Raw genomic sequence first — 16326 nt, forward strand, 5'->3', positions numbered from 1 at the left:
AGAGATTAAATGTCAGAACAAAGTTCATCCTGATTGTTTCCCACTCAAATGAGGAAAGTGAACAATCACAGGCTTATAAATTTGTCGCTACCCACATTTAGACAAGGGCAGAAGTGTCAGTTTGTCATGCAACACTGCCAGCCTAAGTACCCAATGGATGAACAGAGGGATTGTTTATGTTGTGGAGCTCTAGAGAAAATGACCTTTCCTTAGCTAAACTACGCCAGGGAGGCACAAGACTAGACAAATATCACCATTTCAGACAGCCTGCTTTCCTGCCCCTGGATACCCAGCAGCAGCTATGTACAATTATTATTACTACTTGTATTAACATAGTGCCTAGGTGTCCTCATCATTGTGCTTGGCGTCATCCCCAGCACTGACTCCTCCATCTTTGGATCAACTCAATAATATTTCTGAGGTAACGACTGTTTTTACCTTAGTTCCCAATTCTTCACACATGGTTTATGGGGCTCCTGGCACCCTCACCTCTTACACCTCTGTTGTAAGTTCCACTAGAGACCATGGTCACTGACATGTCTTCTGCTCTTGCATGTCCAGACATGATCTCACCTTGGATTTAGGGATTAAGAAGAAAACTAATGGAGTCATCAATCCAGGCCAGGGCTTTGACAGACCCTGTGCAATAACACTGTGCAGCACAAGCTGCATACCTTAGTCTGCAAGCTAGAGTGTGTGTCTGGGGGTGCCCAGTACCTCAATAAAGAATCCCGTTTGTGTTGACTTCATGAGTCCCATCCTTTCCATAGCAATGGACACACCAGAAATATTGCTTTGCTAAAACATTATAAAAATGTTCCACTCACCCGGCTCAACTAGCAGGGCGAATTGATGAGGTCGGCGGTGAAAGCAGGACAGTCCCAGTACAAGAGAGGGAAACGTTTGCCAAGGGACAATAGGTAGGTCCACCCCCTGGGAGTCTCTGGCACCCAGTGGCCAGCTAGAGGTGAGGGGTGCTGATTGGCCAACATTCCCTTTCTTGCAGCCCCTTCAAGCCACAGTGGGGTAAATAGAAACCTAACTGAGGTACTGGGGTAATCGTGTTTATTCGTCACAACTCATGGCTGGCTTCCAGTGTGTTTAAGAGAATAAAATGAACAGTTCCCAGAGATAAAAGACCTGAGATTTGGTGATGGGCTTTGAGCTCATGTGATAGAGTGAGATGTTGTGATCTTTGCAGGCTGAGGTCAGATCCTGTGGCCTCTCAGGCCGAGATCCCCACCCTGCTACACCTCTCAGTTGCTAGCACTCAGAGAGCACTGAGTTGTGCGGGATAGGCTGAGGAGAGCTGCCCACTATTATGGGTTATATGGTAAGGAGCCCTGTAACCCCCACACTGGAACCAATTAAATGCCTGGTAGAGGAGAGTCTGAATGATGGGCAGAAGCACCTCTGCCTTGTGTTAAAGATTAAAAAAAGTTGCGACCTTAATTCCCTTCATGCGTCTGTCCTCATTTTGCCGCTGTTTTTACATCAATGTCAACACAACATTTCAGTTCCCTTTAAGAGTCTTTAAAAACATAAAAAGAAAAGGAGTACTTGTGGCACCTTAGAGACTAACCAATTTATTTGAGCATGAGCTTTCGTGAGCTACAGCTCTCTTCATCGGATGCATACTGTGGAAACTGTAGAAGACATTATATACAGAGAGACCATGAAACAATACCTCCTCCCACCCCACTCTCCTGCTGGTAATAGCTTATCTAAAGTGATCATCAAGTTGGGCCATTTCCAGCACAAATCCAGGTTTTCTCACCCTCCGCCCCCCCACACAGAAACTCACTCTCCTGCTGGTAATAGCTCATCCAAACTGACCACTCTCCTTACAATGTGCATGATAATCAAGGTGGGTCATTTCCAGCATAAATCCAAGTTTAACCAGAACGTCGGGGGGGGGGGGGGGAGTGAGGGGGTAGAAAAAACAAAGGGAAATAGGCTACCTTGCATAATGACTTAGCCACTCCCAGTCTCTATTTAAGCCTAAATTAATAGTATCCAATTTGCAAATGAATTCCAATTCAGCAGTTTCTTGCTGGAGTCTGGATTTGAAGTTTTTTTGTTGTAAGATAGCGACCTTCATGTCTGTGATTGCGTGACCAGAGAGATTGAAGTGTTCTCCGACTGGTTTATGAATGTTATAATTCTTGACATCTCATTTGTGTCCATTTATTCTTTTACGAAGAGATTGTCCAGTTTGACCAATGTACATGGCAGAGGGGCATTGCTGGCACATGATGGCATATATCACATTGGTGGATGTGCAGGTGAACGAGCCTCTGATAGTGTGGCTGATGTTATTAGCCCCCCCCTCCCCCCGACGTTCTGGTTAAACTTGGATTTATGCTGGAAATGACCCACCTTGATTATCATGCACATTGTAAGGAGAGTGGTCAGTTTGGATGAGCTATTACCAGCAGGAGAGTGAGTTTGTGTGTGGGGTTTTTGGAGGGGGGTGGGGGGGTGAGAAAACCTGTATTTGTGCTCGAAATGGCCCACCTTGATTATCATACACATTTTAAAGAGAGTGGTCACTTTGGATGGGCTATTACCAGCAGGAGAGTGAGTTTGGGGGGGGGGGGGGGGCGGAGGGTGAGAAAACCTGGATTTGTGCTGGAAATGGCCCAACTTGATGATCACTTTAGATAAGCTATTACCAGCAGGAGAGTGGGGTGGGAGGAGGTATTGTTTCATGGTCTCTCTGTATATAATGTCTTCTGCAGTTTCCACAGTATGCATCCGATGAAGAGAGCTGTAGCTCACGAAAGCTCATGCTCAAATAAATTGGTTAGTCTCTAAGGTGCCACAAGTACTCCTTTTCTTTTTGCGAATACAGACTAACACGGCTGTTACTCTGAAACCTTTAAAAACATAAAATTTATTTTCCATACATTCCTCTTAACAAAGTCAAAACTACACACTGAAGTTAAAAGGGAAAGAGAATAAACACCAGCTTATACCTTCCTTTGGCTTTATCAGCCCATCATGGCAGGGACTGTATTTACTTTGGGTCTGTATGTTGCTCTGAGAATGCGATCAGCACTTACAACACCAAGCATCCTTTTGTAGTCATTGTGACACTAAGCCATTCCTGACGAACACATCGCTTACAGCTATCACAGTTTGTTTATTACTAGAGTTAGTTGAAAATTTTCCATCCACATTTATCGTGTTAAAAAAAAAACTTTTTGATTAAAAAGAAATTTTTCTGGAAAAATATATCCCTGTGTGTCAAAAAATTTCACAGAGAAAATAATAATTGCCCAACCAGCTAACCCTAATATTTACTACACCACAGTCAGAGCAGTAGTTTGATTATCTTTCTCCCTGACGCATTATAAAGAATGTCATCATACACCAATTGCTTAGCTGTTGAAAATGCAAAACAAAACTGGCAGTGGAATGCTCTTTATGAATGCTAAACATTGCTTTCCCATAAAATACAAAGAGCTCAGGATAATTGTGGTATGCCTGCCATAATGGTACTGTGAGATTAAATTATTATGCGATGAAAGTAGAACTGTTTAAATTAAGAGCATATGGAAAATATGACAGCAAATCAGTTAAATTAAAGATGCACTTAATTAAAACATTGAGGCACAATATTGCTTGATCCTTTAAAATTACCCCCTTTTCCTAAATACTCTAATGCACGCATTTTCTGACAGATAATGTGTGAACCAGGCAATACCTTCCATGAAACTATGGTAGAATTTTATCATGCACCAAAGTCCTGAAATATGACAAGATGGACTGGTCAAACCACTGGAGTTTAAAAGGAAACGATCAGCAGTTAAATTACAGGAGGTACTCTAAGCATTGCAGGTTTCATGTACCAAATAATAATCTTAGATTTCGATAATGTCTTTCACACCAAAGTGCTTTACAAGATTAGAGCCAAGTAGTCCTTTAGCTCTTACTCAAACAAAATGAATTCACTGTGGTGCAGAGTGTATGGTGTCCTGTACCACTAAAGCCCCTTGGTGGGCTTCGTATAGGGGATGAGAGAAAACACGGATAGCCACACGTTGGATGGACCTGTATATACTCTGACCCCTAGGGCGGTGCTGCATTGGTTAAAAGATAGGCTATGGCAAGACTCACAGAATACATGATTTTGCAAATCCAGTGACTCAAAGCCTCCCAAAAGGGAATGGAGAGGGGCCGCAGATAGAATCCAGCCCAGAGACTGGAATAGCAGTCACAGAGGGGCTGGCCTGGTGTCTGGCTGTGGGATCATGTGTGTTCGAATTCCATTTCTCCCACTGTCTGCCTGATTCTCTGCTGGCTGATTTAGACTTTGTGCAAGAAGGGCTGGATTTCATCCCATAGAGTGACCTGGGGCTGAGCAATTCAGAATAATGATGGGCCTGAACAGAGGAAAATCAATACAGATTTGTCTGGTTTGGACTGCAGCCCAGAAGCGCTTTATGCCATGGAAAAAGAAAGATAAGCATCTGAAAAACAAAGTTCCACTTCTATCTAATGATACCTCATGTAGTAATATATTAAGGAAGGACAGGTTAATTACCAAATATGATTTTTCACAACCATCTCTTTGGCACTAAATTTTCTTGTAAAAGTGTCTCACTCGCATCAACCAGGTCATTATTTCCCCAACCTTTCTGGGCAACTGTACAAGTTTACTAGACCAAGACTGTGGCCATATCAACCAGTGCTTGCCAACTCCCACTTAAATGTGTCTGCATTAGCCAGTCACTGAGCTTTGACTGCTCCAGACAACCCCAATTTGTTGGAAAAGACAAGCTTCATTGTTGGTTAACATTGAAGAGGGCACCAGTAACTGGTTCAGGCCCAGCTCAGCGAGTCATTATTAAGGTAGCAAGGGGGAGCACGGAATATCAATCACAGAAGGCTGACGTACAATTACTGTGGGTGTACAGGAATTTGGTAACATCCCTTGAAATAATATGGGATGCCTCTAGTGGGCCTCCTTGTCTTGTGTCGCAGAAGCCAGCAGAACCTAACAGAGCAGCAGAGTATATAATATGTACCTAGGCATTGTATGTTTGTGTAGTTTGTAATGTGCATGTGATTCTCTCCTATTCTTAAAGTTGTGCACAGAGCAAAGACAAACAGGTAGGTAAATCAGCGGTTGGGGAAGCCCTGAAATAGGTCACTAAGGGCTTTTCTTCACTACCGTGGTAAGTCAACCTAAGTTGCACTACTCCAGCTACGCGAATAACATAGTTTGAGTTGACGTAGCTTAGGTCGACTTACCCCGGTGTCTTCACTGCTCTGCATCTAGGGGAGATGCTCTCTGGTCAACTTCTCTTACTTTTCTTGGGGAGCTGGAGTACCAGAGTCGACCAGAGAGTGCTCTACTGTTGATTTAGTGAGTCTTCACTAGTCCCGCTAAATCGATCCCTGCTGGTCGTGAAGACAAGCCCCATGATGCAGATTTTCCAGAGTAACAATCTACAAAATTTTCTATTCCCAATAGCTTTGAGGAGGTGAATGTGGTTAGCTCATTGGGATTGAAGTCAAGGAGAACTGTCCCTATCTCTGAGCTGCCGTGTGGCCTCACACAAGTCACTTGGACTTGTGGTGTTTTCTCCACTTGAACTATAAAGATAATAATAGTAATGCCCCACTTTACCAAGCAATTTGAAATCTTTGGATTGGAGGCACTAATAGCAAAAAGAGTGAGGATATGTCAGTTTTTATGGAAATACAAATGCAAAAATAACATCAAACAGATGTAGGTGTATAGAAATGCTCTTACCAAACAATACTGTTCATGAAGTGTCCCAGCTGGTTCTGCCATTACACAGCATGCATGGCTGTCTACAAGTCATTTTAAAGGATGTTTATAAAACAGCTTGAAAACAAAAATGTGATGTTTAAACCTGAAAACAGGCATTAAGTAGTGATGTGTGATTTGAGCTGTCATCTGGCTATGTCTCCTTAGGCATGAAACAGAAGGGTTAATTGGTTAAAAAGATACTTTAATTGAATGAAAATATTGAGCAAAATTTCATATTATTTATCCCTATAGCATAAAAGGCCAAACTTTCTTTTAAAAATAGACAACCAAGTTTTCCCTTCAAAACATCCTCCTGGAGGCAGGTAGGCAGCCTCATCTGCACATGTACAGTGTGCATTCGGTTATTAATTTTTGCATTCCAAAATAGATGCTTTCCATGTGCATTGGCTTATTTGGCTTGTATGTGTTGTAGGCAAATATAGGGTCTGATTTAAAAGTATTTAGGTAAAATTTTCAGAAGTGCCGAAGTCCCATTTTCTGAAGTGACAAACACTTAAGAGCCTAAATCCCAACAGGTTCCTAATTGCCTAAGTCATTTTGAAAATGGGTTTTAGACATGTTTGAAAATTCTTCTGTTAGGGATTATTTGTAATGCCGTAGCACCCATGGTACTACACATTTTCTAGACATATATGAATACACACACCCTGACCTAAAGAGTTTACATTGTAAGACCTTTCTTCTGTAATCACATCAGTGCAGGTGATCTCTTACGCCAGCACAGAACATCACTGCCTTCAGTGAGGCTCTGTATGGTCACGTCAGCCCAACTGTAGTCAGGGCTCAGGAAATGGTGCCTTTGTAGTGACTCTTGCCACAGTATAGCTACTTTCCCAGAGTTTTCTTAGCTGAGATTTTACCCCACAGAGCATGAGAAGCAGTTTGAGAATCAGACAATTCCCAAACACAGTTGGAACTTCCTACCATGTAGGAAGAACAACTTCCTGGCCTTGACGAAAAGACTGACGCTTCCTGCTCCCACAATAAGACTGCGTTTTGAACAGCTGCTATATATGGAGCATAACACCAGACCCATTTTTAGCAGCAAAACCAATGTAAATTACTCAGGAAAAAAATAGCTTCTCACCATCTTCCTTGATAGTAGTTGCTGATGCTGAGAGAAAAATTATTGTCATGTGGCCGGGAATCCAAGGCAGATTTTAAAATGTAGATTTTATGTACGGAATGTACAGAAACAAAGAGAGGAAAAAAAACTAGTAAAGATAGGACCTATCTGCCCCTTCCATAAGATAATTATATGTTTCCAATATACATCCCACACATAAACAAGCACAAGTGACAACTACGTGACATCCAACATTCAGCTCATTGTTGCAGTACAAAGTGAAACTTTTGTCAGGGAGGAATTCAAGTGCCACTCACTGGCAGTGAATAGGGAACCTTTAACAACTCTGAAATTTAACAAGAGGAGTCAGGACTACGAAGCTGACAGTGATAAGTTTCCAGGAACTTCTAGCAATTAATTTCAATTGTTTGGCAGGTCGGCACATTTGTGAGGTGTTAGGAACAAGATGGTACATGAGATGTAAGCACAGAAATCCCATTATCTGTTAAACTTTGCATATACAGGGTTGTTGTAGCCATGTCAGTCCCAGGATATTAGAGAGACAACGTGGGTGAGGTAATATATTTTATTGGACCAACTTCTTTCTGTGAGAAAGTCAAGCTTTCAAGCTACACAGAGCTCTTCTTCAGGTCTGGGAAAGGTACTCAGAGTGTCACAAACAAACGCAAGATCAAATAGATAGTTCGACATAAGTAGTTCACAACATCGTGGTCCAAGTTCTACCCTCTAAATAACCCATTAGACAACTTGATTCTCCTCCATTACCTCTACCATCATAATCTTTTGTGCACTGGTGGTCAGATTCCTCGTATCTATAGCGGAGCCAATAGCGGAGCCAATGAAGGGCCATGATTTTCTGCTCTTGGGATGAAGAGCAGCTGCCAGTTGAAATTATTTTTGTGATTGCACTTTGAACTTACAGCAAAGGCATCCAAAGCCTAGAAAAAGCACTTTTAACATATGCATTATAAATGGGAAAAAAGGAAAACAATAATAGTACGTTCTGCTACACTGTTCAGTCTGCAAGTGACTGGAGGAAGGATATCAGCAGAGCACTGGATATCAGTAGAGGTAATAGAGATTATCTAAATTAATTCACAAATCCAAGCTCCCTTCTGCCTATAACATATAAAAAACCCAAGCTAACTTAGAAACAAACCTCCATTTACACACACCCCTCTCCAATAACACACATTTTTAAATATGCAAGCTTACTTAAAAACCATGTTCACAGTCAGGTACTTTTCCTATTGAAATCCAGTGTTGGAATGCTTATTCTTACTTCCAGCTTACCTAACCCTCATGACTATGCAAAGCCAGATTTGCAACATCAGAAGAACAGCCTCACTCCTGTATTTTAGTGTTTACAGATTAGGGTGAGACTGGCAAGGCGCACAGGATAGTAAGAGGCAGTCTAAAGGTTAAAGGGACTTTTCTGGATCTCAAGACCAGTTCAGTTCACAGGGACAGAAAATTTGGGGATAGTTCTCATTCTACCCTAATGGACTCACCCATCCCAACATAGAAGCTGCAACTGCATTAGGACCTTTACTTTAAAAATGTTCTTCACAGAGTAACAGACGTTCAATACTATGTACAAAAATGGTAAATAAATAATACTTAGCACTCATATAGCAGTGTCCAAATGTTAACTAAACCTCCCAACAGGTTTTATGCACAGGGAAACTGGCACAGAGCGGTTCAATGATTTGCCCAAGGGCATAAGGTGAGTCAGTAGCAAAGCTAGGATTAGCATCGAAGAGCTGCTGCTTCAGAGTCTGAGGCTGACGTTACCAGATCCTGTGGCCCCTCTCAAAACTTACTTTTTCTGCTGATGTTACATTGGTGAGGTATTCCTTTTGTTTTCTTCCAACTGCCTCTTATGTTATATGTGGAAAACCATGTAGCATACACAGGACTCGGTTCATCAGGGTGCAATTTACACCTCCCTGAATCAGATAGTAGTGCTCACATTTCCACCACCTGTTCTCTTTTAGGGTTTCCTCCAGGGGAGAGCAGCTTTAATTTATGGTTGACACTCACAGGAGTCTCAGTGGCAGAGGCGCTATGGAGATGCATGGAATCAACACATCCCCTGGCTAGCCCTGGCCTGTTTCCAGCCAGTGCCATTCATTTGGGGCTGTTAGCCCAGTGAGGGCCCTCACAAGGGAGGGGAGCTTGCTTTCCATTGACACAGCCTCCTCACAAGTCAAACTTTCTGTTGCTAGGATCCTTCAGTCTTATCCAGTATAGGCCTGACAATGACCTGGGGCCTTTGTGGAGTCAATGGCCAAATTCCCACCAGTAGTGCAGGATGGAGCCCAAAGTCTGTAAAATTTCAGCTTGCAAATACCATTCAGTTCCCTGTTTACAGCTATCTTTTCTGTTTATAATTTAGTCGGAATGACATATCTGAATCAAGCCTCTCTCTGCCGTTTTAATGACTAGTTTTATTCTAATGAAACAGTGGGTTTGGAGTGGTGAACGTGACAGCAAGCCATTGCCACAAGGAAGAACCATAAATTACCTCATTACTGTTTCCCTGCAACTCTGAATACCACCACTAGCAACGCAGTTCCAGTTGCCTCCTAATTGCATCATTCCCTAGCATCCTGGGGTTTAACTCAAAGAACAGCTAGTATTCACCTCTCAACCTTCATTTACAAGTACCCGAACCACCAGCTGTGTGTTGCTCTTCTCTTAGGCTCCACAGGGTGATTAGCTAGCAAGTATTTTGATTTAAAGTTGTAGGTCAAAATGTACCAGGACTTCATAAACTGCTTGCAAGTGCTGAATTTTGTATAGTGGAATTTTCAAGAGAATGGTCATTAAGTTGCAAAGTGTTTGTTCGGGCAGATGCAGTGGTTTCCATGGCATGCTCACCAGAGGAGAAGCTCACCAGAACGTTTAAAAAAAACAACAAAAAAAGTAGCAATGCAGATAAGCCCATTGTAATGCAAGTCTCCTGCTTCTCCCACAAATGTACTGTGGATTTATTTTTGATTCTTGGAAGGGATGGTTTTGTTGAGCAATCTTTATTTTTTTTTATTAATGCATTATCCAAAGCTCTAGGCACATACACAACTCTTTAACATACTTGAAAATGCAAATGGAGGAAAAATTCCAGGAGTTAACAGTGATGCCAAATTCTACGCTGATAAGAATGCACTTAACCTTTAACGACCGCAATGGGAGAGACCCATGAGCATCTAATGGCAGAATCTGATCCTCCAGGAGTTCATTGTTGGGTGAATAGGGAAAATATTTTGCCAACACACATGCCTTTTAGAGAAAGGAAGAGGATACATCAAACAGGAACACCCTGCAGTCTAGCTTGAGCTTCTGTCAGGATGCATGTGATGTGACGATGCGCTTGGTTTTGTTTGTTTTTAATTTTCATTCAAGCAGTCAGTCTCAATTAACAACTGTTCAGGCTTAAATCTGTTTTGCAAATTTTTTTGAAGTGAACAGCCACGGCAGATTTTCCTCATCTGTTTGTTAAGCATGTATGAATGCAAAACAGGATTTCCAACAGCAGAAAATAAAAATGGGAAAGGGCTGATTTTAAGCCCTGGGTGCCTCAATGGGACAGCCCAATTCTGTATTTGTTTGCTCAAATAGCCACAGCCATGTAAGTGACCATTCTGTGGCCATACACACCCAGGAAAGTTGGCTAACTTACTGTAAAGGGCTCAAGTGCATTTCGTATTGGGACAACCATTGAAATTCAAGGAAACTTCCAGCTAAGATGATATTAATATCCAGACCACCTTTTAACTCACATCCTTATCACACACACACATACACAGAGGGCCAAACCCTCAGTTCATGTAATTGATACCTATGGTGCTGCACCAGCTTTCACCAGCCAAAGTATCCAGCACACCTAATGCACAACCACACAAGCTCTGACTCAGGTCTAACAAAGAACCACCTGGGATTGCACACATCATAGAATCATAGAATCATAGAATATCAGGGTTGGAAGGGACCCCAGAAGGTCATCTAGTCCAACCCCCTGCTCGAAGCAGGACCAATTCCCAGTTAAATCATCCCAGCCAGGGCTTTGTCAAGCCTGACCTTAAAAACCTCTAAGGAAGGAGATTCTACCACCTCCCTAGGTAACGCATTCCAGTGTTTCACCACCCTCTTAGTGAAAAAGTTTTTCCTAATATCCAATCTAAACCTCCCCCACTGCAACTTGAGACCATTACTCCTCGTTCTGTCATCTGCTACCATTGAGAACAGTCTAGAGCCATCCTCTTTGGAACCCCCTTTCAGGTAGTTGAAAGCAGCTATCAAATCCCCCCTCATTCTTCTCTTCTGCAGGCTAAACAATCCCAGCTCCCTCAGCCTCTCCTCATAACTCATGTGTTCCAGTCCCCTAATCATTTTTGTTGCCCTTCGCTGGACTCTCTCCAATTTATCCACATCCTTCTTGAAGTGTGGGGCCCAAAACTGGACACAGTACTCCAGATGAGGCCTCACCAATGTCGAATAGAGGGGAACGATCACGTCCCTCGATCTGCTCGCTATGCCCCTACTTATACATCCCAAAATGCCATTGGCCTTCTTGGCAACAAGGGCACACTGCTGACTCATATCCAGCTTCTCGTCCACTGTCACCCCTAGGTCCTTTTCCGCAGAACTGCTGCCTAGCCATTCGGTCCCTAGTCTGTAGCTGTGCATTGGGTTCTTCCGTCCTAAGTGCAGGACCCTGCACTTATCCTTATTGAACCTCATCAGATTTCTTTTGGCCCAATCCTCCAATTTGTCTAGGTCTTTCTGTATCCTATCCCTCCCCTCCAGCATATCTACCACTCCTCCCAGTTTAGTATCATCCGCAAATTTGCTGAGAGTGCAATCCACACCATCCTCCAGATCATTTATGAAGATATTGAACAAAACCGGCCCCAGGACCGACCCTTGGGGTTCTCCACTTGATACCGGCTGCCAACTAGATATGGAGCCATTGATCACTACCCGTTGAGCCCGACAATCTAGCCAGCTTTCTACCCACCTTGTAGTGCATTCATCCAGCCCATACTTCCTTAACTTGCTGACAAGAATACTGTGGGAGACCATGTCAAAAGCTTTGCTAAAGTCAAGAAACAGTACATCCACTGCTTTCCCTTCATCCACAGAACCAGTAATCTCATCATAAAAGGCGATTAGATTAGTCAGGCATGACCTTCCCTTGGTCATGACATCCCAATTCCACACACCCATGCTCAAATGTAAACCCTTGTTTCCCCTCTCCTTCAGATTAACTGCTTCCCCAAGGCTCCCTGCCAGTAATCAATGAGTCTTTAAGGCACTGTGCCCCGCTGAATAGTGGTAAAAGTTACCTTTTTAGGACAATAGCACATTACAATGATGTAACCCAATAGGTTTTACTATTTGCCTGAGAGTTCTGCCAGGCTTTCCTTGCAGTGCTAACGTGGGAACGGGGGACTCAGGAAAATACAGCCTCTTTTGCAATAGTGAATCCAATACAAATAAATAATTAAATAAATCTGTTCTCCGAAGTCTTCTGTTTGACACTCTGGTTTTGGCTCCAATTGCCATAGCAACAAGAATCCATCTCTTCAGAAAGCAGCCAACAGACCGAGAAAGGTCACCCAAGACCTTTAGAAGGAATCAGAAGCCGCCTGACAAATAAGGTATCTCAGAGGGAGAGACAGAGAGAAAGAGTTGTGCTGACCTGGATCCAGGACAGGGGAAGAGAACAGCTACCCCACATTAGTTTGTATTTTTTGTTTTGGTATTTTTGAGTTTACTGCTTATTTAGACTGTAAATTCTTCCAGGCAGAAACTGTCTCTTAATATGCGTTTGCACAGTGTCCAGCACAATGAGGCCTCAATTCTGGTGGGAGGCTTCTTCCATTCCTTTCCATCAGCTTAGCAGCACTGATGGGACCAAATGAAGACTTCCCACCTCTGTGTCTTGTGCCAGCTTCATTAATCTATGAACCCTTTTGTTTTATGTCATTCTTCACTGTTTCTATCCAACGCATCCTCAGTCTTCCTCAACTGCTAGCTCTATGCACTCTGGGGTGTATCACCATGTGTGGTATCCTTTCTGGGTCTATTTTTGACATGTGTCCAAACCCTCAGAGTTATCTTTCTTGAATCTTCTGTAACATCTTTATTTCTTGTCCTAACCATTTTCGTTTCACTTCCTTTTTTAATTTTCTGCAGTCTTGAAACTCTCAGTATTCCCTTGAGTGAGCTCATTTCTGTTTTTATCAAAATGGCTTTAGCCTTCCAGAGCTTACAGAGTGTTTTTAATGCAGTGGTGCCTCACTCAGTTCTTTTTACATCATCTTCACAATTCCCGTTCTTCAATACTAGTCCTCCAAAGTTTACAAATATTTCCACTTGTTCTAGTTTTTTGTCTCTGACTTTGATCTTTACTTCTTCATCTGGTCTTCCAATTGCCATAATTTTTGTCTGCTCCATGCCGATCTTCAGCTTGAATTTTCTGCTGTCTGGTCTACCCTGTCAGTTATTCTCTGTAAATCCTCATTAGACAATACTATGAGATCAATATCTTCAGTGAAGCTAAGGCAGTCCTCCCACTTCACATGACTCCTCCCATTTCATCTCTCAGTGCTACAGTCATTGCTGCTTCTAGTACCAAACTGAGCAAATCTGGTGATGGTGATAGCACACATCCTTGTCTGAACCATTCTGTCAGCTCCTTGCTACTCTCTCCACATTCATCGGCTAGTTGCAGATATTTTCGACTAGCTTCATCAGTTTCTCTGGGATGCCATAGATTCTCAAAACTTAACCCTTTTGGCCAAAGGCTGTGGCATCAAAAGCCTGTTTGAAGTCTATAAAGTTGTTAGAACACAACACAAACCTGTTATATGTGCTTCTCTGATTTCTGCCTTATCTCAAATAGCTGATCTATATTATACTTCATCCTGGTCTAAATCTGGTCTGTTTCTGGGCATGCACCGCTTCCACATACCTCTTCATTCTCCTCTGGAACACCTTAGTGAATGCTTTTCATGGAGCAGTCAATAAACTGATTCCTCTGTAAGTCTTGCACTCACTCTTATCTCCTTTTTCATAGATCAGCACTATTATCGCGTTCCCCCCATTCGCTCGGCACTTGGATCTTGTTTGTAAAGCTTGATGGATGTTGTGGGCATCGCCTTTACTGTATCTCTCTGACCTGCTTGCAAGAGCTCTGCAGTTATCACTTCCTAGCACTTTTTTCTTTTTCAAATTTTCTATGGAGATCTTTACTTATTCCGGCATCTGACCTCCCTTTTTTATACTGGGACCGGAAGCTTCTCCACGACCATTTCATCTGCTATGTTGAACAACTCTTCAAAATATTCTTTCCAATGCTCACTCTTTGCTTGTTCATTCTTAATTATTTGACTGCACTTGTCTTTCACTGCTTACATCTTCAACTCATGTATTTCAGTCAGTTCTCTTATCTTGCAGTGCAGCCCATGTCCCATTTCTTAGGTATTCTTCTGCTTCTTTACAGTGTTTGCTTCTACTGTTGGTTCTGTCTCTCTCTGCTGTTTTATCTCTCAGTTCAGTCTATGGTACTGAGCTTTCAGACTTGTGTCTTCCTTTTTATTCTCTTTCACTTGCTATGCTGGTGACTCAACAGTAGCACTTCATTCGTTCTCCACCTTGGTTTTGGTCTTGTAGCCCAAAGTTTGTTCAGCTGCTCTCATTATCCCATTATTTACACTGTTCCATGCCTCTTCAATGTTCATCTCTTCTTTCACCAGAAACGCAATATTTTTCTGCATAGCTTCTTTGTATTCTTTCCTGATATCTGGCTCTTCCAATTTGTCCAAGTCATAGATCTTATTTCTTGGCACTTTTTTGGTTGCTTTCAGCCTCATCGATGCTAGCACTAATTTTTGATCCAATCTGATATTGGCCTCAAATGGTCTGCATAACAGCACACTTGCTTTCTATCTGCAGTTCACCAATACAAAGTCTATCATGTTCTTCAAGTACCCATCAGGCGTTATGTAAGGCTTTGTCTATACTGGCAAGTGAAAGACAAAACTTTTGTTGTTCAGCAGTGTTAACCCCCCCACCCCCCGCCAAAAGACAAAAGTTTTGTAGACGACAAGTGCCGATGTGAACAGCGCTTTGTGGTAGGAGCGCTCTCCTGCCAACAACACTAACTCAGGTCGTTAGGGGTGGAAACAAACAGTAGCTACACTGCACGCCTTTGAGCAGCACGGCTGTAGCAGCACAGTCATGTTGCTAAAAGCTGCGTAGTGTAGACATAGCCCAAGTTCACTTTCTGTGAGGCTTTCTTTGTTGAAATAGCAGCTTTGTCATCACCAGTTTTTTGCTTAGAAATTCAGTACCCTGTCTCCGCTTTCATTTTCTTCACTGAGTCCAAAACTGCCTGTTGCTCCAGTCCAGGAATTCCAGTCCCGTTCCATTTTTACATTAAAATCTCTCATCACCAATAACATATCTTGTCTTGCAACTTCTTGTATTACTTGTAGGTCGTTACAAAATGTGTCCATTTTTTTCCTCCGAGTGCATCTAGCACCTAGTGTAATGCAAATACCTAAATAGCACTAAAGTGGTGAATGAGATGTGTGGGGGTAAACATATGTTAAAGAAAGGTACCATAACTGGGCATTTCCTTAGTTTTAAAGTGGGGGATAGCTCAGCAGTTTGAGCATTGGCCTGCTAAACCCGGGTTTGTGAGTTCAATCCTTGAGGGGGCCATTTTGGGATCTGGGGCAAAAATTGGGGATTGGTCCTGCTTTGAGCAGGGGGTTGGACTAGATGACCTCCTGAGGTCCCTTTCAACCCTGATATTCTATGAAAGGTGTTAGTGGGCAGGTATTGCCTTTGAGCAACCTTGACTGATTTTTAACAATTTATTTTTCTTGGTGGAATTTAGAGCAGAATTATTGTTTTCATAGTCCCCCCCTTCCCTTCTATAAATCACATCAGCACATCCACACATAGAATTCCCTCCAACTGTTGTAATACTAGGGCATTGTGTATCCTCCAAGACACCCTGTACACAGTTCCTGGAGATTTTTAAGTTGTACATACAGATTACATGGAAGAGATGCACAAAGACTCTTTGCCCCTCCATTAAGATTGTTATTTACACTTGCATGTAGGATATCATACACCTAATTTTTTAACATTATTTTCCAGAAAGAGTTGAAAAACCATCTGTGGTAGAAAAATCAACCACGGTTTTAACTCCAGAGAGGTATAAAGGTCCTGTCCAAGGCAAAATCCTGCTACAAACTTAATTATGGAGCCACTATCTCAGTCTCCATGATAATCCATGGAAAGGTTTAACCTTGAAACAGTGCAGCCCAGCCCTGTAACATAAATGAATGATAACAGTGACCAGCTTGAAACTTCAATGTATTTTCCATAGGAGCGAATTCCAGAGGTGAGAGCC

This window comes from Lepidochelys kempii, chromosome 3, assembly GCF_965140285.1.
Source record: "Lepidochelys kempii isolate rLepKem1 chromosome 3, rLepKem1.hap1, whole genome shotgun sequence".
Lineage (NCBI taxonomy): Eukaryota > Metazoa > Chordata > Testudines > Cheloniidae > Lepidochelys > Lepidochelys kempii.